The 25,112-nt window shown below is 45.1% G+C and overlaps 1 protein-coding gene across 1 annotated transcript in view; it reads right to left on the bottom strand.

Moving 5' to 3' along the window:
- LOC147437833 (zinc metalloproteinase aureolysin) overlaps positions 1 to 25,112 on the bottom strand; it is a 61,796-nt gene that overhangs the window by 12,842 nt on the left and 23,842 nt on the right. The window lies entirely within an intron of this gene.

The raw sequence follows: 25,112 nt of genomic DNA, 5'->3' as shown, positions 1-25,112 counted from the left end.
ATGGTGGAACGAGCTTGAGCCTTGCCACTTGGAGTACTGAGTTGGCTGCTACGCTATGTGTTGGGGGAGAGGTTGGAGGCAAGAGAGAGTGCGACCCGAGGGCGGAGACTCGAGAGAATGGGCGGGCTGCGGGCTGATGTCCAAGCCTCACAAGTTCATACACGCTCTGTGACAGTGTGAGTGTCTCTGCAATCTCTGTATATTCTATGCAGAGACATTTGCCTGTAGACTATACGAACGCGCGGCCAAAATAATGCAGCCGAAACTTTTTTGCCCAAATTTTTTGCCACGCTGGCTGCAGGTACGAAATCCCCTTCCGTACTTAATTCGTACCCGCACCCGTACGGCAGTACAACAGGCCTTCCGTACGCGAATGAAAAAACTATGGTTAGAGGCAGGACAGAGAAGAAGAATGTCTATGCACAAACGAGTAAGAGTAAGAGTAAGGAAAGGGGGAATGCCAGCAAAGGCAAGGGTGATGTGACTTGCTATCAGTGTGGTAGGAAAGGTCACAAGAAACCCGATTGCAAGTACTACAAAGCCGAGTTAGAACGGAAAAAGAATGGCGGAGACAAAAAGAAAGAGAAGAAGGAAGTCAAGACAGATGCACAGGATAGCTCAAAGGACAAAGAGAAGGCCAATGTGGCTTCTAGTATTGTGATTGAGGAGCTGCCAGATGTAGAGGACATCTTGTGTGCCACTTTGTCAGATGATGATGATTATGACCTTGATGCCTCTCTTAATGTTCATTCACAGGACATGCAGATCACCAAGAGTGATCTTATTGATGCTTTGTTGACTGTCAATGATGCATTATCCAAGACTTGGATAGTTGATTCCGGTGCTTCATTTCATGTGACTCCTATCAAGGAGTGTTTCTCTACTTTTGATGCAGGCAAGCATGGCCATATATACCTTGGAAACAATCATGCATATTCCATTGAGGGTATTGGCACTATGCATCTCTCCATAGATGGCACAAATGAGCTTGTCTTGCATGATGTTAGATATGTGCCGGGAATCAAGAAGAGTCTGCTTTCTGTTGGTCAGATGGATATGCATGGTTACAGCATCTTGTTTGAGAGAGGATCATGGAAAATGACTAAAGACTCAAGGCTGATTGTAAAGGGCACAAAGAAAGGACACTTTACTGCATGCATGGAAAGCCCGTGTTGGGCAAGTTTATTGCATTGGCTGAAATTAACTCTCACATGGAGTTGTGGCACAAGAGGCTTGGCCATATGAGCCAAAAGGGCCTTTCTAAACTTTGTACTTTGCACAAAGCTTGACTTTTGTAATGAATGTCAATATGGCAAGCAAGTAAAGCGTTCTTATTACTCCGGTGTCTCGTAAATCTTGTGTGCTTGATCTTGTACATTCTGATGTATGTAGCATGCCTACTAAGTCTATGGGAGGTGCATGCTATTTTGTCTCCTTTTTTGATGATCATTCTAGGAAAATTTGGGTTTATTTGCTTAAATCTAAGTATGAAGCCTTTGCTGCATTTAAGAAATTTCATGCGTTTGTGACCACCCAAAACAGTTGCGTACGGGCAATGGGGGGGGGGGGGGGGGGGTAGGTTCACAAGTGCTGAATTTAACAAATTTTGTGAAAATTTGGGCATTGAGAGGGAGCTTATTGTGCCATACAGCCCCTCTTCTAATGGTGTGGCTGAAAGATTCAATAGGACACTTTGTGAGAGGGTGAGATGCATGATGTCCACAACTAATATCTCTCATGGATTTTGGGAGAAGCTTTGAAAACTGCATTCCATATATGCAATCAATCCCCTCACATGTCTTTGAAAGGTGACATCCCTGAAGAGGTTTGGTCTGGCAAGCCTGCTTCATATGATCACTTACGCATTTTTGGTTACGAGGCTTTTGTGCATGTTAGACCTGAGTTGAGGAGTAAACTAGATGCCAAGTCCATTAAAGGCCTTTTCATGGGATATGGTGAAGAAGGCGAAATGGGTTACAGGATTTGGTTACCTCAGCTCAAAAGAGTTATACGCAGCCGGGATGTTGTTTTTAATGAAGCAAGGCTGCTTCAAAACAATTGTGCTTCAAAGCATGACCATAAAAGGGTCAAATTTCAGCATGACCAGCCACCTATTAGGCCTACTCTTGACCCTCAAGATGCACCACATATGGCTGAAAATATAGATGATCTAGTGGTGTTTGAGGCAGAAGATGTTGGGCAGCAAATTGAGGCTCCTGAAGGGCATTTGCAGCCACGAAACAATGCTGAAAATGGTGCTGAAAATGATGTACAGCAGCCCATTGTTGATGATTTTATCATGCCACCTGATGTAAACCCATTGCTGGATAATGTGGATCATTGGGTGAGGCGGTCTACTCGTCAAAGACGGCCTGTGAGCAGATATGATCCCTCTTTGCATTTCATTATGTTAACAGATGAGGGAGAGCCGCTTACGTATAAAGAGGCAAAGACATGTAAGCACAACGACAAGTGGGAGCTTGCTATGCAAGAAGGGAGATTAAAGCTTTGCATGCTAATCATACTTGGGATTTGGTGGAATTACCCAAAGGAAGGAAGGTTATTCCTAACAAATGGGTGTATAAAATCAAGACAGTTGATGCAAAACCCAAGTATAAGGTAAGGCTAGTTGCAAAGGGATATGTTCAAACCAAGGGCATAGAATTTCAGGAAGTGTTCTCTCCTGTAGTGAAGATGACCACTTTGCGCGTATTGTTTGCCATAGTGGCTGCTCTTGATTTGGAAATGGACCAAATGGATGTACATACCGCTTTCTTGCATGGTGATGTGGAGAAAGAGCTTTACATGAAGTAACCCGAGGGTTTTGTTATTCCTGGCGAGGAACATTTGGTATGTATGCTCAATAGAAGCTTGTATGGGCTGAAACAATCATGTAGACAATGGTACAAGAAGTTTGATCGCTTCATGCTTAAACATGGTTACAAAAGAAGCCATGCAGACCATTGTTTGTATACCAAACGTGATGAGGATGGCAGCCCTATCATTGTTGTGCTCTATGTGGATGATATGTTGATAGCTGCAAAGAAAAGAAGCAATGTTGATGCTCTTAAAGGGCAGCTGAAATCTGCATTTTCAATGAAAGACCTTGGGGCAGTTGAACATATACTTGGAGTGCGTGTTAGAAGGCAAAGGGACCACCGCACATTGTATTTGTTGCAAGAAAAGTACATTGAAAAGGTGCTGATCAGATTTAACATGGCTAAAGCAAAGCCTCTTGGCGTGCCATTACAGCCATATGTCAAGATCTCCAAGGATGATTGTCCCAAGTCAAAGGAAGAAGCCAATGACATGCAAAGTGTGCCTTACGCTTCAGCTTGTGGTTCACTTATGTATGCTATGATTGCTACTAGGCCTGACATAGCCCATGCAGTGGGAGTTGTGAGCCGGTTTATGGCTAATCCAAGCAGGTTGCATTGGGATGCAGTGAAGTCCATTATGAGGTACTTGAAAGGGACTAAAAACAAATGCCTCTGCTATGGTAAAGGACCATTGGAGTGAAGGGATTTTGTGACTCTGACATGGCTGGTGATGTGGACACACGGAAATCCACAAGTGGCTATGTGTTTACTATTGCAGGAGGTGCTGTTTCACGGTGTTCTAGATTGCAAAAGATCGTTGCATTGTCTACGACAGAGGCTGAATATATTTCAGCCACTGAGGCTTCCAAAGCCATTTGGTTAGCACGTCTATGCAATGAGTTTGGTTTGCCTGACAAGGCACCTATGCTTGGTTGTGATAGCCAGAGTGCCATATGTCTGGCAAAGAATGCCATGTTTCATGCACGCACAAAGCATATTGATGTGCGGTATCACTTCATTCGAGAAGTTGCTTGAGGATGGCCTTATTACATTGGTTAAGGTCCATATATCAAAAAATCTAGCAGATGCTCTCACTAAGTGCTTATCCAAAGCACAACATCATCTATGCATACAGATGGTGGGAGTCACGTAGCTTAAAGGCGCCATTTATGCCTTTAAGTGGGAGGTTGTTGGGTTAAAGGCCCAAATGGCCCCCTTTTGTGTATAGTTTTAAAGGTTATTAACCTTTGGCCAAGTTCACATTGAACTTGGCCACTAACTTTAAATTCGTCCTATACTTTTAATAAAGGGAAAGTGAGCCCATTTGCTCACTCACTCAATGCCTTCCTAAATCATGTAGCGCTCCCTCTCTCTCCCCCTTCGTTCTCTAGCGCTTCCCCTTCTGCAGGCCTTCGCCCCTCTCCAAAGCACAAGCCCTGCACTTCTTCGCATGCTCTATCACTTGCACACACCGCCGCTTGCTCATCAACTCGTATCAGAGCCAAATAAGTCTAAATCTTGTCCCGTGAGTGACAGTTCTACAGAGGACTTGTCTACAGAAAGTTCAAACTCTGATGAGAGCAACTTTTATGCAAAGAAGAAGAATTTTTACAAAGCCAACTAGTATGACTTTCTCGAAGACAAAAGCAAGAAAGTCCGAGAGTTTAAGGAAGGTGGACAGTCAATTAAATTTGACACGTTTTCGGGATATAGAGATGCTTCGAAGGCTTTGTCTTTTGTACAGCAGTTTGACATTGCTTTCGCAGGAGGACGTTACTCAAAGCACTCTAAGATTCGGAGAGCTGCCTCTTACTCTAAAGGGAATGCTCGAACTTGGTGGTCCACGCTTCTATTAAGCAAGACTGCGCCAGTTAAATGGCTGAAATTCAAGAGGCTTTTTATTTCTTCTTGGCTGACTCGAGAGTATGAACGCGATATACGAACTGCTTGGAACCATCTTCGGATGACCAAGAAAGATACAGTGGACGCTTATTGCGAGAGATTCTGGAGCTCTTTTCTACCTGCCTCTTCATTTAAGAAGATCTTGTTCAAGGAACAGATTGAGCGGTTTACCTTGGGTCTACCTAGAGAGATCCGAGATCACTGCTTGGAACAGAAGTCGGCTTCTATTCAGGAGTTGATAAGTCATGCGAAACGGGGTTTTGCCATCCACTTTGGCAGTCTGACTTACCCCACCGATGAGATCATGACACAAAGAGCTGAACAGACTTTGACAAATGAAAGTAGAAAGAGAAAGAGCAACAAGATGCACAACCCAAGCTTACTACTCAGGAGCGAGCTCGCTTCATCATGGAGGGGAAGTGCTTTGGATGCGGGGAAACTCGACATATCTCCGCGAAGTGCCGTAAAAAGGCACTGAAAGAACAGAAAGACAAGGACGACGAAAGGCCTGAGAGTTCGAGAGCAACTGAGGAACGTGGCAGAAAAGGCAGATAACAAGCAGAATTTGTACCACATTGCGTGGCACCCGAACCGAATCAAATGAATGAAAGTACAAATAAGGTGAAAGATCAGGAAGCTCTTTTGAAGGAGCCAAGGCCAACTTCTTTTCACTTGGAATTGGCGGCTCGATTTGGAATTACGCCCGATAGGCTGAGGCCACAGGCGGAGGTAGTTCGAGTGGCACCCGGACGGGATGTTGCCATTACACCGAGCATTGGCAAACTTTGTTTGCAATGACAAGGGTGTTTAGGGCACGAGGAGTTTTACGCATTTTCCTAGCAAGGTTGTGACGTTCTACTTGAAATCCCTTGGTACCATAACAACAACGCCGTGGTTGACTACTGGGCCGAGAAAGCGACTTAGACAAACGCAGGGCTTAGAGATTGTACTTGATGAACTTCAGCTTCTTTACTCACTTTCTTTTTTAGGAGAGAACTGAATGATCGATGAAGATCGAATATGTTTTGACCTGAACAAAAGAACGCCAAGATTTTCTCCACTCTCATGCCGATTGCTTCTCAGAGGGCCTGCCAAGCAAGTTGCCACTTGCTCGTCCTGAAGATCATACCATTGATATGATACCAGGAAGCACACCACCGAACCGGCCACCTTACCGTGTGAGCCGAGCCCAAAACGAAGAGATTATGAACCAAGTGAAAGACCTCTTGGAAAAGGGTCTTGTCTAGCCTAGGACTTTACTGTATTGCTCTCCAGTGTCGTTGGTTTTAAAAAAAAAAGAGAAAAAAAACGGATCTTGGAGAATGTGCATCGATTATAGAGCTCTCAACAAAATCACCATCAAGAACAAATTTCCAATTCCTAGGATCGATGATATACTCGACAGATTACAAGGATCCTCGTATTTTAGCAGGATTGATTTGAAGAGTGGATATCATCAGGATGGACAAGATTTTTCGAGAGTACAGGCTATTTGTTGGCACTTTCTTTGACGATATCTTTGTTTTCTCCAAGAATGAGGCAGAACATAGAGATCATCTGCTTCAGATCTTTCAAGCATTACAAGATCACAAGTTAGTGATCAATGCAAAGAAAAGTGAATTTTTTTTTCCTACCAGAGATACACTTTTTGGGTCACTTTGTCTCAACAGCAGGAGTGCAAATGGATCTTGCCAAGATAGAGACTATCCGTGATTGGCCCGATTTGAAGAATGTCCAGGAAGTTGGAAGCTTCTTGGGACTGTGTTCGTACTACTGGCGGTTCATTCGAAAGTTTGCAGAGGTTGCTTCCCCTTTGCATATCTTGACACAGAAATGAGTCCCTTTCTCGTGGGGACCGACAGAGGTGACTACCGGACTTGCAGAAGTCGTTTGAAGTATATTGTGATGCTTGTGGTAGTAGTTTGGGTGCGGTCTTAATACAAGAAGGCCAATGTCATTGCCTACGAGAGCCGATTGTTCTCAAGGCCGAAATTGATAGTACAGATATGTGAGAAAGAGCTTTTGGTGGCTATCCAAGCTCTTATTCAATGGCGACATTACCTACTCGGAGCCGATTTTATGGTTTTCCATAGATGATGGGAGTTTACGCTACTTCCTGTCATGGAAGCAGCTGTCGAAAAAAAAGCAGATGCGGTGGGCAAACATCTTGTCACGATTTACTTCCGGATTGTCCATGTGCAGGGACAGAAGAAATTGGTGGTAAATACTTTGTCCCAAAAGCCGTTGGTTATGGCTATTTCCGCGATACATCACAGGAACTTCGAGGATATGGTCGACGGTACGCCACAAAGCTGATTTTGCAGATGTATTCAGTTGAATACAGAAAGGGGAGATAGTAGCAGACTATTAATACCATTCGGGATGGTTACTAGATGAGGAAAACCATGTTGTGCGTTACACAACCGTTTAGGAAAAAGGTTCTAACCGAATGCCACTGTCCACCTTTCTACGGGTCACCGCAGCATTGCAAACACCTTGAAAGGGGTAGAGAGATACTTCTTTTGGCCGAGACTCAAGAAGGATGTGGACGAGTTTGTGCGCAGTTGCTTGGTATGCCAGAAGGTCACGTTTGACACGAATAAAGCACAGGGATTATTACAGCTTTTACCCATACCCACCCGCCCCTGGGAAAGTATTACAATGGATTTCATCTCCCGAGAACACAGCGTGGACACGACTGTTGTTTATTGCCCAGGTCTTCAGATTACATAGCATGCCTGAGACAATTGTCTCCGACAGGACCCAAGGTTCACGAGTTTGTTTCGGACGGCTATTTGGCAGAACATAGGCACGCGGTTGCAGTTCTCGTCATCGTTCCACCCGCAGACTGACGGGCAATTTAAGATTGCTAATTCAGTGAAACACAATTAACTCTTTGATGGGGAAGGTGCCATTTGAGATTCTTGAATTTGCTACAAAGGTTTCACCCTTCCTTAGCACGAAAGATAAAATTTTTCTTTGAAGCCGACCAGTTCACGAGGGACTTGGTCCAAAAAGCTTTCCAAAAATTTCAGGAAAGACAAAAAAAAGCAGCAGATCGCCACGATTCGAAATTAAAGGAGAATGATTGGGTGCTCTTACATTATGGGAAGCCACGCTAGAGAAAGAAAACAAAAGGGAAAGGAGTGGCTTCTTTGTAAGCTCAGCATGACATAGTGTGGACCTTTCCACGTTTTCCAAAAAGATAAATGATATCTCCTTTGGACTGAAGCTGCCAGAATACTTGAAGGATTCACAATGTTTTTCATTTGAGTATCTTGAAGCCTTTTGAAGGCGATGTGCTTAATGATGAACAACTCGAATTGGACGAAAACGAGCAGATACTCGTTCCAGAACAGAAATTGGCACAGAATTGGACGAAAACGAGCAGATACTCGTTCCAGAACAGAAATTGGCACAGAAAGAAAGAAAGAAGGTAACGCGAACTGACAGTTCTTGGTTACATTCAAGACCTACTTCGCATTGGATGCGAAGCAAATGGAGGAGGAAGACCTAGCAAATATTCCTCGAAATGTGAATCTTTACCTTGAAACTTTTGGTTTAGTATAGTCTACTCCAAATGGAACCCAGAATTCAGCTTGGCCGGAGATCTGGTGCAGTGGGTTTGCACAAGAGGGGAGTTACTCCGCTCCTTTGTCAACAGATGCCTCGATATTTCGAATACTAGAGTCACTGATGTCTCTTTGAGCTTCAAGAATACTTAGAGCTGACAGTATTCTGCTCGATGACTTTATGAAATGAAATTCTGGAATATGAGACTAATTTGTTCTTGACTTGTTTTTAAAGTGCAGGAACTGAAAGACGAAATGACTGCAGCATTTTGGTCTCAATGATCTTGAATAAACATGGTTGCAATAGGGGTTAGTCAATCGGGCATCTATGAGGTCCCGACTGGATCTAGATGCGATTGCTAACTACATTGCCGATAAATCATGGTCTAAGATCCGAATGAATGTTGAATTGTCATGTGATGTCCTGTGATGTCTTGTGATATCCTGTGATGTCCTGTGATGTGACTGTCAATTGGTACATGTGCTAGATGTGTGTTCCTAGTATGTAGGTACTAGCAGTCAGTGTCTGCTAAGACGTTTATAGCCTTTGTCTATTTTGCAGACGTAATCGAGGGCGATTACAATGCTTTCAAGAGGGGGGTATGTCACAAAGTGATGACGTGGCTACCCGAAACCCTAATTCTGTTGAAACCCTAATCCTAAAATCAAAAACCCTAATTCTTCCCGAAACCCTAATTTTGTTGGAACCCTAACCCTAAAATCAAAAACCCTAATTCTGCCCAAAACCCTAATTCTGCTGAAACCCTAACCCTAAAATCAGAAACCCTATTTCTCCCCTACCCCTAACCCTGATTTGCTGACGTGGCGGGCTGACACGTGGCCTGCTGTACTGACACTAACGTGATTTATGGAAAGCTGGGCAGATTTTTGGCATTGCTTTTGCTTTTGCGTGGGCTGTTTTTTATTTCAGCTTTTGGCATTGCTTTTCCACGCAATGGGAAAAGAGAGAAAGCCTCTTTGCTTTATTTCATTTAAGCGAGAGAGAGAGAGAGAGAGAGAGAGAGAGAGAGAGAGAGAGAGAGAGAGAGAAGAAAAGCCTCTTTGCTTTATTAAAAGAAAGAGAGAGAAATAACTTTTGCTTTATTTTTCAAAGCTTTTACTTAAGCTTTTGATTTTCAGCTTTTGCGGCTCTGCTTTTGGCAACCCTTGTAATCTATAAATAAGTGGTTAGGCCTCTCACAACTCATAGCATCTGGACGCAGAGTCTGAGTGTGAGCGCCTGCCCGCACTCTTGTACTTTGAACTCAGATTAATACAAAAAGAAATACCGAAAGGGGCGCCAGTCTTCGGGGCCAATATCTCTAGGCACAAAACTCTGTCGGGCCAGTGTCGAATCAATTGTGAACTATGAACTGTTTTCAAGTGGTTATTTGTGCTATCGTGGTAGATTCTTGACTTGGAGTGTCCAAGTCTGTTACAATAGAGCTCTCAACAAAATCACCACCAAGAACAGATTTCCGATTCCTAGAATCAATGATATACTTGACCAACTTCAGGGATCCTCGTGCTTTAGCAGGATCAACTTGTAAGGTGGATATCATCACATCCAAATCGCGCCGGGAGATATCAATAAGACAACTTTTCAGACTACTTTTGGGTTATTTGAGTTTTTGGTGATGCCTTTTGGCTTAACCAATGCTCCTATGACATTTAACCGGATGATGTACAAGATTTTTCGAGGGTATAGACTATTTGTTGGCACGTTCTTTGACAACATTATTGTTTTCTCCAAGGATGAGGCAGTACATAGAGATCATTTTCTTCAAGTCTTTCACGCATTACGAGATCACAAATTGGTGATTAATGCAAAGAAAAGTGAATTTTTCCTACCAAAGATACACTTTTTGGGACACATTGTCTTAGCAGCAGGAGTGCAGATGGATCCGGCCAAGATAGAGACTATCCGTGATTGGCCCAATTTGAAGAATGTCCATGAAGTTAGAAGCTTCTTGGGATTGTGTTCGTCCTACAAGCGGTTCATTAGAAAGTTTCCAGAGGTTGCTTCCCCTTTGCATGTTTTGACACAAAAAGGAGGCCCTTTCTCGTGGGGACCCACAGAGGTGACTGCCTTTCAAACATTGAAAGAGAAATTGACTACGGGACCAGTTTTGACTTTGCCGGACTTGCAAAAGTCATTTGAAGTATATTGTGATGCTTGCGGTTGTAGTCTCGGTGCGGTCTTAATGCAAGAAGGCCATGTCATTGCCTACGAGAGTCGATTGTTCTCAAGGCCGGAATTGAGAGCACAAATTTATGAGAAAGAGCTTTTGGCGATTATCCATGCTCTTATTCAGTGGCGGCACTACCTACTCGAAGCGGATTTTACTGTCTTTACAGACCATCTGAAACCGGCCCGTAGGGCGGTAGGCGTTGGCTTTCACCCGAAATTCTTTACTTTATACACACACACAGAGCACTTTGCAAAGAGAACCTGTAATGGGAATTAACACTTAATCGCACACACGGCTCGGAAGCTAGAATGCTCCGAACAGACGCCGACAACCTGTAGGCCCCAAAATTGGCGCCCCTTTCGGTATTTCTTTATTCTTTAGGAGGGTAAATTACAAGGTAAGATCCTGGGAATCCTTCACGTGTATCCACCTAGATACCATTTGATTTGGCCAAATTTCGGCAGCATAACAGCCCCAAACTTGCGCGAAACCAATTCCCCTACTGGAACTCGCTTGCACTGTCGTATACCCTCTGATTCTTGTCCAAAAACAGTAAATTCAGCACGCTGTATTTACTGGTTTTTGCCCTGTTTTCAGCCCCAAACAGTCCCCTAACTGTCCTCTGCCAGTGGGGCACAATTCCCAATGGTCCTGGCGTCCGTATGGCTGAAAAACAGTGAATTTACAGCGCATACACAGCGCTGATTTTGCACCTGTACGGTGAGGTTATGACCCTCACCAGTGCCTGCTTTGGAGCAGCAGTTAGCTACCCCTGTTCCTGCTCAAGGAGGCTCTTGCCTCAGCACAAAAGCATGAACCCACACAACTGTACATCAGTCAAATGAGTAGCCCTCTTGTGGGGCATCACATAACTGCACGTAGGGGAGAGAGAGAGCAGTGTGTAGTGTGCAGGGCATCACTCCTAGCACCACACTGTACATGAGAGGGAAAGAAAGCACTCCATAGCTCTTAACCTGTGACAAAAGCTGAAATGAGGCCTCTCCCAGCATAAAAATCAGCGCCCATTTTTCTGCAAGAGGAAAGTTCACAAAAAGTTGACACTTGGCGCATTTTCAAGCATTTTCCCGTTTCGGGTTCGCCGCTTAAAAATATCCCAACCGACGCGTCAGTTGACTTCGCGGCAGAGTTATAAAGTGTTCCCCTAGTCATACCGGAGGTAATGACGCGAACACATTTCACGGCCCAAAATAGCAGTTCCCTAAATTTTAGGAGATGCTTCCGTTGGGCTCCCACTGGTCTTCTGACCATCTATCCTCATTGGGACCGCATCCAAAAATGCAATGTGGCCCAACTGTCGGATACTTTTTGTTGGTAGTCCCACCTTGACTTTACGCCTTAATTGAGTTCACTTCCTAGTATCCACCAACTTGCTAAGTGCGACGGGGGGACCTATATGATCTTGCTCTGAGCCTAGACATCCTCTTACCATACGAATTCCAGTGCCGACCACTTCCCATCTGCGGGTGAATCTACCGTTCACATTGGCCATACAATGTCCGACCGTTTGCTACTTCAAAAAGAGAGTCTTAAACAAATAAAATAAACCCCATTGGAAAGAAACCAACAACCAAGGTTAACAGTTGCCACATCTCTGTGACATGGTTAATAACTGCCACGTCCTCGTGACATACCCCCCTCTTGAAATCGCAAACGTCCTCGATTGCATACCATAAATACACGCCACTGATGATCTTGTGCTATTAACACTCTTTTATCATCGAATGTATCCGCAAGAAAGGTCGTAACATACATAGATACAAATGACTTAATGAGGCCTTCATACTTTTGCCATTTCCATCTATGGCACTGAATTCATATGTACATTTGATGTACTAGCTCTATCATTACCCCTCCTTTGCACACGTTGGGTTGGGGCATAAGTAGGCTGTAACCCAAAGGCTTCAAGGTAAAGCTGCAATACATTTGGTGACTCTGACAGTTCATGCTCTTCCATCCACTTTGCATCCATAGGCGGATAGTTCTTGAACTTCACCAAATAACGTCTTGCAACTTGTCCTTTAACTTTTCTGTCCTTATGTGCCAAAACTTGCTCAGGTACCAGGATCTCATCAAGTTCCTCAACTTCTGGCTGATCCTCAACTGGCATATCTTCTGGCACATCACCCACGAAGGTCTTCAAGGTAAAGCTGCAATACATTTGGTGACTCTGACAGTTCATGCTCTTCCATCCACTTTGCATCCATAGGCGGATAGTTCTTGAACTTCACCAAATAACGTCTTGCAACTTGTCCTTTAACTTTTCTGTCCTTATGTGCCAAAACTTGCTCAGGTACCAGGATCTCATCAAGTTCCTCAACTTCTGGCTGATCCTCAACTGGCATATCTTCTGGCACATCACCCACGAAGGGTCTTAGAAGACTCACGTGAAACGCATTATGAATCTTCCACGCATCAGGCAATTTCAGCCTGTAAGCCACATCGCTGATCTTGTCAAGCACTTGAAAAGGCCCATAGTAACGCATGCTGAGCTTAGGAAACAGCCGTTCCTTGCCCTTCATCTTCTTTAACCTTGCCTTTTCGAACCTTAAGAGAACCCAATCACCAGGTGATAGTAGCAATTCACGACGGTGACGATCAGCAGCCTTTTTCTGTTTTGCCTGAGTCTTCTCCAAGGCAACTTTAATCTTTTTATACATCTCATCCATGTTCTCAACATATCGATCTGCCTCAAAGATCTTGTCCTTTGTGTGCAAAATTGGAGGAACCTTTTTGCCGCCTTCAACAATTTCAAAAGGTGCTTTGCCAGTAGACGAATGCACCGTATTATTGTACGCATACTCAAGCATAGGCAAATACTGTTCCCACTTGCCCTTATTATCTGACACATAGCATTTCAGCAGATCTAAGACAGTAGAATTGGCCTCTTCTGACTGTCCATCAGTTTGTGGATGAAACGAAGACGAGAACTTGAGCGTAGTACCCATGTTCTCAAACAATCCTCTCCAGAACAAACTGGTCATGCGAGGATCACGATCACTGATAATCGATCGTGGCATACCATGGTACTTAAACACATTGTACATGAACAAGCGTGCCATCTGATCAGATTTTATCTTCTTCCTGACAGGGATAAAATGGGCCTGCTTGCTGAACCTGCAGATAATGGTCCATATACCATCATTCCCTGTTGGCGTTCTTGGAAGATCAAAGATAAAGTCCATAGCAATGCTTTCCCATGGCTTATCCGGAATCGGTAGTGGTTGTAACAACCCTGGTGTCTTTTGCCTGTCAAACTTGACCTTTTGGCAAACTATGCATGCTCGCACAAAGGCATCCACATCTCTCCTCAAGGTAGGCCAATAGAAGAACGTCTCTACCGCTTTAACTGTTGCATCAATGCCACGATGCCCTGCATACGGTGGGACATGACTCTCTTCCATGACCTTATGTCGCAATGGCCTAGTGACACAAAGTCTGCCATGCATCATCATAAAACCATCTCTGAGGAGGTAGTGCTCGTGATGTTGCCCCTCTTGTAACTATTCAAAGATCCTTGCAAAATCTTCATCAGTAGTATACTGCTCCTTCATGTCATCTAACTCATGATGATAAGGAATTGACACAGCTGAAATTTGTGGCTTTCTTGATAACGCATCAGCCACAACATTCTTCTTGCCTTCCACATGCATAATCTGGAAGTGGAACATGGAAAGAATGTTTGCCCATCGCATATGCTTTTCGGATAACTTTGACTGTGTCAAGAAGTATCGCAAGGTCTGATGATCTGTTTGGACAACAAAATCAGCACCTAAGAGGTAGTGCTTCCAGCTAGAAAGCGCATGAATCACGGCCAATAGCTCTTTCTCATAGACTTGCATAGTCCTCTCCGGCCCTTGCAAAATTCGGCTTTCATAGGCTACTACCCGTCCATCTTGCATTAGCACTGCTCCGATGCTACTGCCACACGCGTCACACTGGACTACAAATGACTTCCTGAGATCTGGCAAAACAATAACTGGATCTGAAGTCAACTTTTCCTTTAAGAGACTAAAAGCTGAAATCTCTTTTTGGGTCCATCTGAAAGTGACCTCTTTCTTTTGCAATGCGTGAAGAGGCGATGCTATCTCTGCAAAATTTCTGATAAACCTTCTATAGTAGGAACACAATCCCAAGAAGCTTCTGACATCGTGCACAGTCTTCAAGTCTGGCCATGTCTTGATAGCTTCGACCTTTGCGGGATCCATTCTAACACCATCCTTTGAGACTATGTGGCCCAGAAAGTGGATCTCTTCGAGGAAGAATTCACTTTTCTGAGGATTGACAAGTAACCTGTGACTACGCAGCTCTTCGAACACAATGGTCAAGTGACGCCTATGCTCCTCTTCATTCTTCGAATACACAATCATGTCATCGAAGAATGTTCCAACAAACTGTTGATACGAGCGGAAAATCCGGTCCATCATTCTGTTGAACGTGGCAGGAGCATTTGTTAGCCCAAACGGCATCACTAGAAACTCATAAAGACCAAATGTCGTTCTAAACGCAGTCTTGTGCACATCCTCTGGGCTTATACGATTCCGACGTAGTAAAACTAGCCATCACACCCAGACCGTACTGATCTTCCACGGGTGTCTTGATGCACTAAAATTACATACCCAGGCATCTCATCCAATTAGGAATATTCACTGGTTGGCACATCACAATGCAACACAAATGCTCACATATGCATGTTACAAGACAGAAACATATAGCCGCCGATGAACACTCCTCCCGCATAACCTAACAAGGTCCGGGCCGAGACATATTCAACGACTCCCTCATCACTCCTCCCGCATAACCTAAAAAGGTCCGAGCCGGAAGATATAGAGGCCTTTTACAACCAAACGCCCCCCAGACCGCAGCCTGCGTCGTTTCGAGGTGCTGAGAGTAACCACTGCTCAGACTTCTTAATACTCCTCCCGCATAACCATCCAGGTCCGGGCCGGGAGTCGCAACAACAATTATTTTACAAGCATACAACCAAACGCTCCCCAGGCATCGGCCTGCATCATTCGGAGGTTTTCAAACATACAACGAAACGCTCCCCAGGTATCGGCCTACGTCGTTCTGAGGTTCAAACAATACCAAAACAGTATCTCTCACTTCTCCACTCGGGAGTAAAATCACCAATCATTGAAACCAGTATCAAACCAGAGTCAAACAATTCAAATCGGCACCAAAACAGATACCATCCATTTCAAACAAAGTTTCAAACAATACTTTCTTAAACAAAGTTAAAAAGTATCTAGCTATAAAACAACTAGAGAGCTCATTCAGGATTTTGTTCGGACAACCAAACTTTGAGGACGACTGGCTTGCCCTTCTGCATCACGGTGATGGTTCGGTTCCGGACTTGGAGAGTCGCATCATTCTTGTCATGCCAAGGCATGCCTAATAGAACGTCACAATTGCCCAACTTCATGATGTGGAAATCAGCTTTTCCATGATAATCTTGAATAGTCACTGGAAGAGCACCAATGAGCAGTACTACTTTCTGAGTTTGCCCTGTGGCTAGCTCACCTTCAATTTCTCCACCCTCTGCATCATAATCAAAGTGCATCTGCTTTAAGAATTCTGGATGGATGAAGTTCTCTGTAGCTCCGGGGTCAAAGAAAATAAGGGCTTTGAAACCATTGACTTTGCCATATGCTCGACACAATTCATTTGTACTCTCAAGGCGTATGCCATAAATATCAGGAACTAGTCCAATAGCGGGTCTAGCTCTCTTAGCAGGAGGTGGCGCTCGGGTTCTGTCGACCGTTGGTGCGGGCGTCGGCTCCTCTGGTCTATCAATGCGTTTGGGACAATTAGAATGATTATGCCATGTTTGAAAGCATCCAAAGCATCGACCTTCTTGTAGTAAGGTGTCTCGTTGTTGAGGCGTCAAACGAGGCCTTTGCGGTTGATTTTCACGAGACTCTCGAGAATTTGTTCGTTGTTGCCGAGAGTTGTGGTTAGTGGCCAGAGATTCTTATGTGATAAACTCTAACTTTCCCTTCATCAGTTTGTAGCCAACTGCGGCATGGTCCATAAGTTCTTGCATGGTAGAGACTTGCTTAGATAGACAATACTCTTGCAATGGTGATGGTAGTCCAATGGTGTATCGCTCGCATTGGGCCTCCAAGGGAACAGATCTAAAGAAGGACACCGGAAGGTACACGTCGAGAAACCTTTGGTTATATTCGTCCATGGTTTCAGTGGCAAGCATTTTCAAGTTGCCCCATTCTGCCAAAATCCGCACTTCAAACATAGAAGTCATGTAACTACGTGCAAAAACTGTCTTGAAAGCTTGCCAGGTCCTTGGAGCATGCGGTTGTGTCGCGATTGAACTCCACCATTGCAAAGCATTATCTTTAAGAAATCCCGCTGCTCGAGAAATCTTAGATTCTTCTGTATAGTTCCCTAAAGCATAGATGTTGTCGAATTGCTGTAGGAACTGCAATGCTTTCTTGCGATCTTTCACCCCGGAAAAAGTGAAAAATTTGACTCTCATGCCACCATCTTTGAAATCTTTGGGTTGGTTTGGCGCATATCCCGGGTATGGATAATAAGGGTATCCATATGGGCTCTAACCATTGTAGCCTGGTGGCGGTGGTGGTGGAGGTGGGGGCAATGGCTGTGGCAAAGGCGGTTGCACTGGATCAGGGTCAGATGGCTGCACCATATTCCTGAAGACACCCACAGTCGGGACAGACGGCTGAGAAGGTTTCCGGTTGAAAGCTCTCGTATTTTCTGCTGCCGAAGGAGGTACCACCTGGGGCATCAGAGGAGATAACATGTAGTCCAAAAATTGTTGAAAACCTTGCAGCATTGGAAGATTCTGCTGAGGATGCCGCGAAAGAATGTCGTGAAGCTCGTTGAACAGAAACTGCAAATATTCTGTTGAATCCATGAATTCCAAGTATTGGGTTCTTAATTGGCTTATGCCCTGTAAGACACTGTGGTGAAGACGGGAGCGCGCCCGATGCACGATGAAGTAAGGGTGGGAGTGGCTCCGGGTTGGAGCGTGAAGATACCTCAAATAAAATAAAATTCCAATTGCTCTGTCTGCTCTTTTGTAGGACCGGTATGCTTTCAGAAAAGCACACGCCTGATGCTCTGATCCCACTGTCACAAGGTGGGCACAACGTGCCAATAGAAAAGAACAGACTGAACAACTTTAAGCACTTTAAATAACAACTGAACTGAAATAGACAGAGACGACACGCGACACGGAGTGGCGGAATTCCACCCCAGAGAGTATTGGCCCCAAACCTTGGCGCCCCTTTCGGTATTTCTTTACATTGCATCATCAAAGTACAAGCCGGTACTCCAGACTCTGCACCTTCTCCAGGAAGCATGCCAGAGAATGAGCCCTAGCCTCATATTTCAAGGCACTTGGCTTGAAAAGCAATTACAGTAAAAAGCCTTTAAAACTCAAAAGCTTATGGTTGAAAAGCAAAGCCAAAAAGCTGCCAGTGCAATTTACGAAAATCCGTACAGCCTGCCACGTCATCAGCGAGCGCAAAACGCAAAAATCCGTACAGCTTGCCACGTCATCATGTCAACGCAATTTTCGGAATCTGTCTGCTACCCTTATGGTTAGGGTTAGGGTTTCTACAGTTTTAGGGTTAGGGTTTCCAAAATTAAGGTTTGCAAGTTTTAGGGTTAGGGTTTTTAGAATTAGGGTTTCAGCAGTTAGGGTTTCTGGCAGAAATTAGGGTTTAGGCCCCTCGGTCACATCTGTAAGTTGACTCCATTCTTTAGGCTTTCACACGTCAGCAGTTTGTTACACCTCGGCCTTGCCTTCCTCGGGTATTTCTCTGATTATTTTATCCGCCCTTATATTTTTTTCTCATTCCCTGCCTGGTGATGCTGTAGCGACATGGTTGCCTTCCCCCCATCCGCGTCGACAACTAGCCCCTTTCACACTACGGAAATAGCCATGGAGATTGTGGGAGCCACGGGCTCTACCAATGGGCCATCCGAGCTACCAACCATGTGCAACTCGGCTCTGATTACCTCCTCCGTGGGCCCTTCGACCGCCAGCAGCCTTTTCAGTCCCCTCTACCTTCAAGCAACCTACGCGACAACCCCTTCGACAACCCTCATCTCCGCAAGCTCCCAGACGTCCTCTTGCCCTCCCAACCCTACCCCCACCCTCTCTCCCCGGATTCACCTCGGCAACGGCCCTACTCAACCGGACTTTGGGGATGCTACACACCCCGGGTTTACCCACCTCCTCCTTCCTAACTTCTTCAAAGAAAACCCTCTTCGGCCCGGAGGAAATACGGGGTCTCACGGCCAACCTACCCCTTGAAGATCTTGATCAACTCTCCCTCCCCTCCACCAAAGCCTTCGGCAACGCGAATACAGCTTTTGTCTCACGAAATGGTGCTTTTCGCAAGGCAAACCAAGGCGGCCTCCTCTCAAGTCCCCCCTCTCGCTTTCCCGACCACCTTTGGCTCTCTCTCTCCGCAAGCTCATCCTCCTTGGCGTTTACCCCACACCCTTGCCACTAATCCACTTTTGGAAACTATACCCATTCTTCCCTCCATCAACAAGCCTTTGGAATTTGACAAGAGATTATCACTCTCATTGATAGAGTTTAAAACCCTCAACCATAAGCTACACAAAGCCACTTCACATCTCACGCATTTGCAAAACCTTCTCGCCAATCAAAAGGCCCCATTGAGTCTATGCATGAAGCCTCCTCGCCTCTCCTTGGAGGACACTCAAGCGCAAGCACTCTTGAGTGCCAAGTTAGAATCCCTTAATATCCAATTTCAATTGGATTGCACCCAAGCCTACATCCATGCCCAAAGTGTTCTTATCAACAACTTTCACAAAAGCTTTGATTCTTACCGCGACCTTGTAGAAGAAAGACTCCTAGACCTCACTAAGAAGCTTGCTACCGTCTCCTTTCCTAGAGTCCAACCTTCAGCTTGGGCCAATCAACTCCTCTCTTGGAAGCTTTCCTCACTTCATGAGTTTGATGCTCTACTTCAAATGCTATCCTCCAAACCCATTTGGCCTCCTCTTTGAACTCGGCGGCACATAATGCTAGAAAGAGGGCACAAGCTACCATTTTGGAGGAAGCGAAGTCTCTACCCAAAGAGAAAACGGCGGGAGAATTGGTGCATTCAAATGAAGAACCTTCTCTCACCTCCACCAAAGAGGCCGCCATTTCAAAAAACCTCCCATCGTGTGATCCACAATAAAAAACCTCCCATCGTGTGATCCACAATAAAAAACCCCTCCCTTTGGCAAGAGCCTCTCATGAGGAGGTCATGTATCAACCCTTCAAAAAACCCAAATCCGCTTCCCCGGGGATCCTTTCTTCCCCCTCCACACCTTGTAAACCTCCCCTTGCTTCTTCCCCCAAAAACCACCTTTTTTCTCCCCCCTCTCCCAACCTCACCTTTGTTCCTCCCCTTTTGAAAACACCTAATTACGCTTTAAGCACTTGTTCTACTTCCACCCCTTTCTCTCACCCTCAACATCCCCATCCTAAGCATAGCCTCCCCAAAAATCCTAAAAGGTCAAAAAACTTGCAATGGAGGAGGAAGAAATAGGGTTGGAACACCCTTCCTCTTGGGTTCACTTGCTCTTCTCCCGAACCCCTCTTTCCTTACCTTTGGACCCCTCCTCCATGTAATTCCTTTTTTCTTCCTCTCTCTTACCACAATTATAGAAAAAGATCTAAATATTGGCTTCTCCTCACCAACCCACTTCTCTACAAAATCTTGGCCTTCGGTAAGCAAACTATCTTTTCTCTTGAGCATAAAATAACCAATCTCTCCTTCCACAACTTGGCCAATCGCCCTGTAAAATTTTGGGCCTTGGACTCAACTACATTCCCCCCTCCCCTCCTCCACCTTCCTCCTCTATCTTCAAGGCTTATTCCAATCTTGAAAGGAGCCTACAACTCAAACTCTTTTTTTAATAATTCACTCCCTCTCTCTCCTTCCTTTTCTATCCCCAATCCCTCTTGGAACCCTCCTTCTCACTCCACCACCCTTAGGAGGGCCTTTGATTGTACTTTCTCCCGTTTAGATGTCACGTGACACATCCCAACCCTATGTGTCCGTGGACAAGCTACACCACAGCAGGGTTCAGTTAGTTCAGTCAAGTCTAGATTAGCAGTGATCTGGCACTTTTGTGAGTCTATTCGTAGACCGTGCATGCCTAGTCACTTAGCATAGATGCATATCCTCCGGTTGCACACAGCATGATCATCGGAATTCCCATCAGAATCCATTAGCATCAATTAGGGGAATTTTCCAGTGCATTTAGCCTATTTTCCTATTTATTGGTATTTTCACTTATTATTTTTAAGTGACTTTCCAACAAAAGTAGGTAGGGCAATTTTGCTAAGTTAATATATAAGCAAACCCAAGTTAGCACTTTCTGGCAGAAGAGGCAGCAAGAGCTTCCCGCAACAGGCAACTTCTCAACAGTACCCCCCAACGTTTTTGGACCTCCTCCTTCGCGGGGATTCCTAGCAGAACCATCGCCTTGAAGCTTCCCTCTTCTAGCGCTTGTTCCCTTTGCAGATCAGCCTCTTCCATAGCGTTGTGCTCACCAAGCATCTGCCCCAAGCCAACATTTTTGCAGCCCTCACTAACGCAAGCCAACCAGCCACCTTAGCGTTTTTGATCCCCCTTCAGGCAGCCCAAGAGCCAGCGTTTTTGGAATTGAAGACCACCAGCAACATCAGGGTTTTGCTCAACTTTAGGACCCCCTCTCACACCAGCGATTTTCAGCATGTATGTGCCTGCATAACCAGCGTTTTCAGCATGGAATAGATCCCCAAACCAGCGTTTTTCAGCAGGTACAAAAACAGTCGAAAACGCAGCCTGACAAGTCCAGCCTCTCAGCGTTTTTGCCCCAGCAGGAACCCGACAAGAGCCATTCATTTTTAGCCATAACCACAGCGACAAAACAGTCAATTTCAGCCCGAAACAGTCCATGAAAATCAGCAGATAAAAGATCCCAGATTTCAGCCATCAAGTCGTCGTCGTCACCACCATCGTCATCATCGGCATAGACCAAGTTGCATAGTCCATTGCATTCGCATTGTACACCTTTGTGCAATCAAGTAGACCACTCTCGCCGACGAGAGTGGGGCCTTCGGAGGAGGGTTTTACAACCTCTCGGTGTCGTATCTCTTCTCTCTCCTTCTCTCAGTCTCATTCACTTGCACGCACTATATCCACTCACTTTGTTCGTGACCATAGCACTCTCCATAAGACGGAAAGCTCTCTCTTTCCATAAGAACTAAAAGGAACCTTGAGCGATAAAGATCACTAATCTTGAGAAAATACAACATTCATTCCGCTGCACCTTACATTAGAACCCCTTCTTAATCTTTCTCCACCCTTTTGTGCTAAACCATTCCTATTGGACGCTATTTCCTCTCTCAAGAAGTATCGTAAAATTATAATCAAACCAGCCGATAAAAACCTTGGCCCCGTCATCCTCTCCCAATCTCGGTACAATAAAGAAGCTCTACGCCACCTCTTGGACCCACTCACCTACTCTCCTATCTCTTCACCTCCTTCGTCGTTTGTCCAATCCACTCTTCTTTCCATTGTAACACACTTTCATCTCCCACCTTCCAAAGAAAGATTCTTCATCCTCTCCTCCTCTCAAACTGTTCCCAAGCCTTGTCCCTTCTTCCTTTTACCTAAAATCCACAAACCTAACCTTGTAGGCCGCCCCATTTGTTCCTACAAAGGGTATATCTTAGAAAATGCCTCGAAATGGCTACATGTGCAACTCTTCCCCATTCTCTTTGCTAAAAAACAACACCTCCAGGACTCTCATTCTCTTATCTTAGACCTAGCCTCCATCACCTTCTCCCCCCATGTTACTCTCTTTACCTTTGATATGGAGTCCCTTTACCCAAGCATCCCTATCCAAGAAGGGCTCTATGCTCTTAAAAACCCTATCCAAGGGCTCTTTCCCTTCCGAAAGTCAACTTCATCCTTTCCCTTGCCTCTCTCATTCTCAACCATCACTACATCTCTTTCCGAGGAAATTTTTGGCATCAGGTTAAGGGCACCGCTATGGGATCGAATTTTGCGGTGGTATATGCTTGTCTGTTTCTTTGCTCCTTGGAGGAGAGTGGGAGCCTTGTATCTTCCCCTTCTCTCCTTTACTTTAAAAGGTTCATTGACGACGCTTTTGGAGTTTGGGATGGCCCCCCCTCTAGCCTCAAAAAGCTTCTCCTAGAGCACGGGCATCCTCTCCAAGAGCACATTAAGATCATTCCTTTCATCTCCTCACATGAAGCTTTTATTCTAGACATACACTTCTTCAAAGGACCCTCTTTTCTCTCTAGAGGGATTTTTGACACACACTGCCACCAAAAGCCTCTTAACTCATACAACTACCGTGGCAGTCTTGGCACCCTACCCACCAGAAAATCGCCTTTATTTTAGCAAAGCTCAAGAGATATATCATTAGAGAAAGCTCGCTAGAGGGTTTTATCTCTATTCGCAACCTCTTCTTCTCCCGACTTAGGGCGAAAGGCTGCTCTTGAAGGCTTGTTTCCTCTATGTTACCTATGCTTTTAGGCCCTCTATCCTTGTTAAAGGTAACCACAAGATTGCCCCGCCTTCTATTGTCAAAATCCCTTTTTCACCATTAACCTGCCAACTCAATTTAGCCCGCTCCATCAACCAACCTCTCTCGAAGCATTTGGAGAACAACTCCAAACTCCCCCCTTTTTCCAAACCCATTATTTGTTGGTTGAATGCACCCAACCTTGGCAACCTTCTCTCTAGTAAGAGCCCTTCTCCCCCTTCGCCGTTTCCCCCTCCTACTTCTCCCTTTTCTTAGCTTTTGTCCCTTGCCCCTAGTCTAAAGGTGTAAACCATGTGAATTCCCTCTTCCCTCTCCCCCCCCCCCCCCCCCCCCCCCCCCTCTCCCTTTTCTCCATTAATTTGGATCAAAGTCCCCATCTCTTTGTACCCCCTTGTAATTTGCACTCTTTAAACCTCCCCTTTTCCTCCTTGTCCTACCCCATTAAAGAGTTAATTCTTCCCTATTGAAGAGGCCTCCTCCTCTTTATACTTTGTACTTGCTTCCTTAGGAAACCCTCTACCCCCCTCTCTGTTGGATACCTATTTAAACCCTCCTACACCTCTTGTATGGGTTAGACCACTAATGAGCTTATTGCGAAACGCATTTGGTGTTAACCTCTTTGCAAAATTCCCCCTTTCCCTCCTCCCTTCCACTTTTTGACTCTCCCTTTCTCTCACCTCTTCCTCTTTTGGCAAAAGTGCTTATTTTCGCTCGCTAAGTTTGTGAGTAGTCGATTAGGCTACCGTAATAATTCACGCGAGGAGTACGGCCCACCTCGGCCTACTCAGGCGGAGATCGAAGAGATGGAGCGTCGACGATTGATTGGTGATGCAACAAAGATGATGCTAAATTTTGAGAAGGACCCGAAATTTGCAAAATTTATGAGCCAGACCTCCTCTGACAAGGTGCATTCGCAGTGGCGGCAGACCATAGAACCACCCCTCAAACCGTCACTGAAGAAACCTCCTACTCCAAGGATGTATACAGAGCAAGAATTAGAGGAGGTGGTTGATGCACGAATTGCTTAGCTTTTTGACGCACAAAACAAAGTAGAAAAGCATGACAAAAAGCAAAAGAAAGGCGCCGTCTTCCCGGGTTATTTGGGTCGTCAGTCTACCTTTGAGTCGGCAAGAAAACAAAAGCAGCGTGTTCGATTTGAAGGAGTTCCCAGTTCTTCTTCTTCTTCTTCTTCTTCTCCTTCTGCTGACAGTTCTTCTAGCTCCTCTGACTCGAGCGAAGAAGACAAAGAAAGGCAAAAAAAGAAGCAAAAAGCAAAGCTTCGGAAAGGGCAAGAGAAAGGCAAAGAAGCCTAAATCTTGCCCAGTTATTGACAATTCTACAGAGGACTCGTCTTCGGATAGTTCGGACTCTAACAACAGCAACTTTTATGCAAAGAAGAAGAGTTTTTATAAAGCCAACCAGTATGACTTTTTGGAAAATAAAAGCAAGAAAGTTCGAGAGTTTAAGGAAGGTGGACAGTCAATTAGATTTGACACGTTTTCTGGTTATAGAGATGCCTCAAAGGCTTTGTCTTTCATACAGCAGTTTGACATAGCTTTCTCTGGAGGGCGTTACTCAGAGCACTCCAAGATTCGGAGGGTTGCCTCTTACTTCAAGGGGATTTCTCGAACTTGGTGGTCCACGCTTCTATTAAACAAGACGGCGCCAGTCATATGGCTGAAATTCAAAAGGCTTTTTATTTCTTCTTGGCTGACTTGAGAGTATGAACGCGAGATACGAATTGCTCGGAATCATCTTCGGATGACCAAGAAGGATACATATTACAGTGGACATGTAACAAACTACTGACGTGTCAACCTACTGAAGAATGGAGCCAACTTGCAAATGATGGCCGAAGGGTCTAAACCCTAAGAAGAGCCAGTAACAGAAGAAGAAGTCCTACCAACTTAAGGGGGCCCGTCCGATGGGGCCCCAAGTGTCACAAAGTGATGACGTGGCTGCCCGAAACCCTAATTCTGTTGAAACCCTAACCCTAAAATCAAAAACCCTAATTCTGTCTGAAACCCTAACCCTAA

This window comes from Adiantum capillus-veneris, chromosome 17 (assembly GCF_014529385.1).
Source record: "Adiantum capillus-veneris isolate H3 chromosome 17, ASM1452938v2, whole genome shotgun sequence".
NCBI lineage: Eukaryota > Viridiplantae > Streptophyta > Polypodiopsida > Polypodiales > Pteridaceae > Adiantum > Adiantum capillus-veneris.
This window is presented reverse-complemented; position numbering and strand designations above follow the sequence as displayed.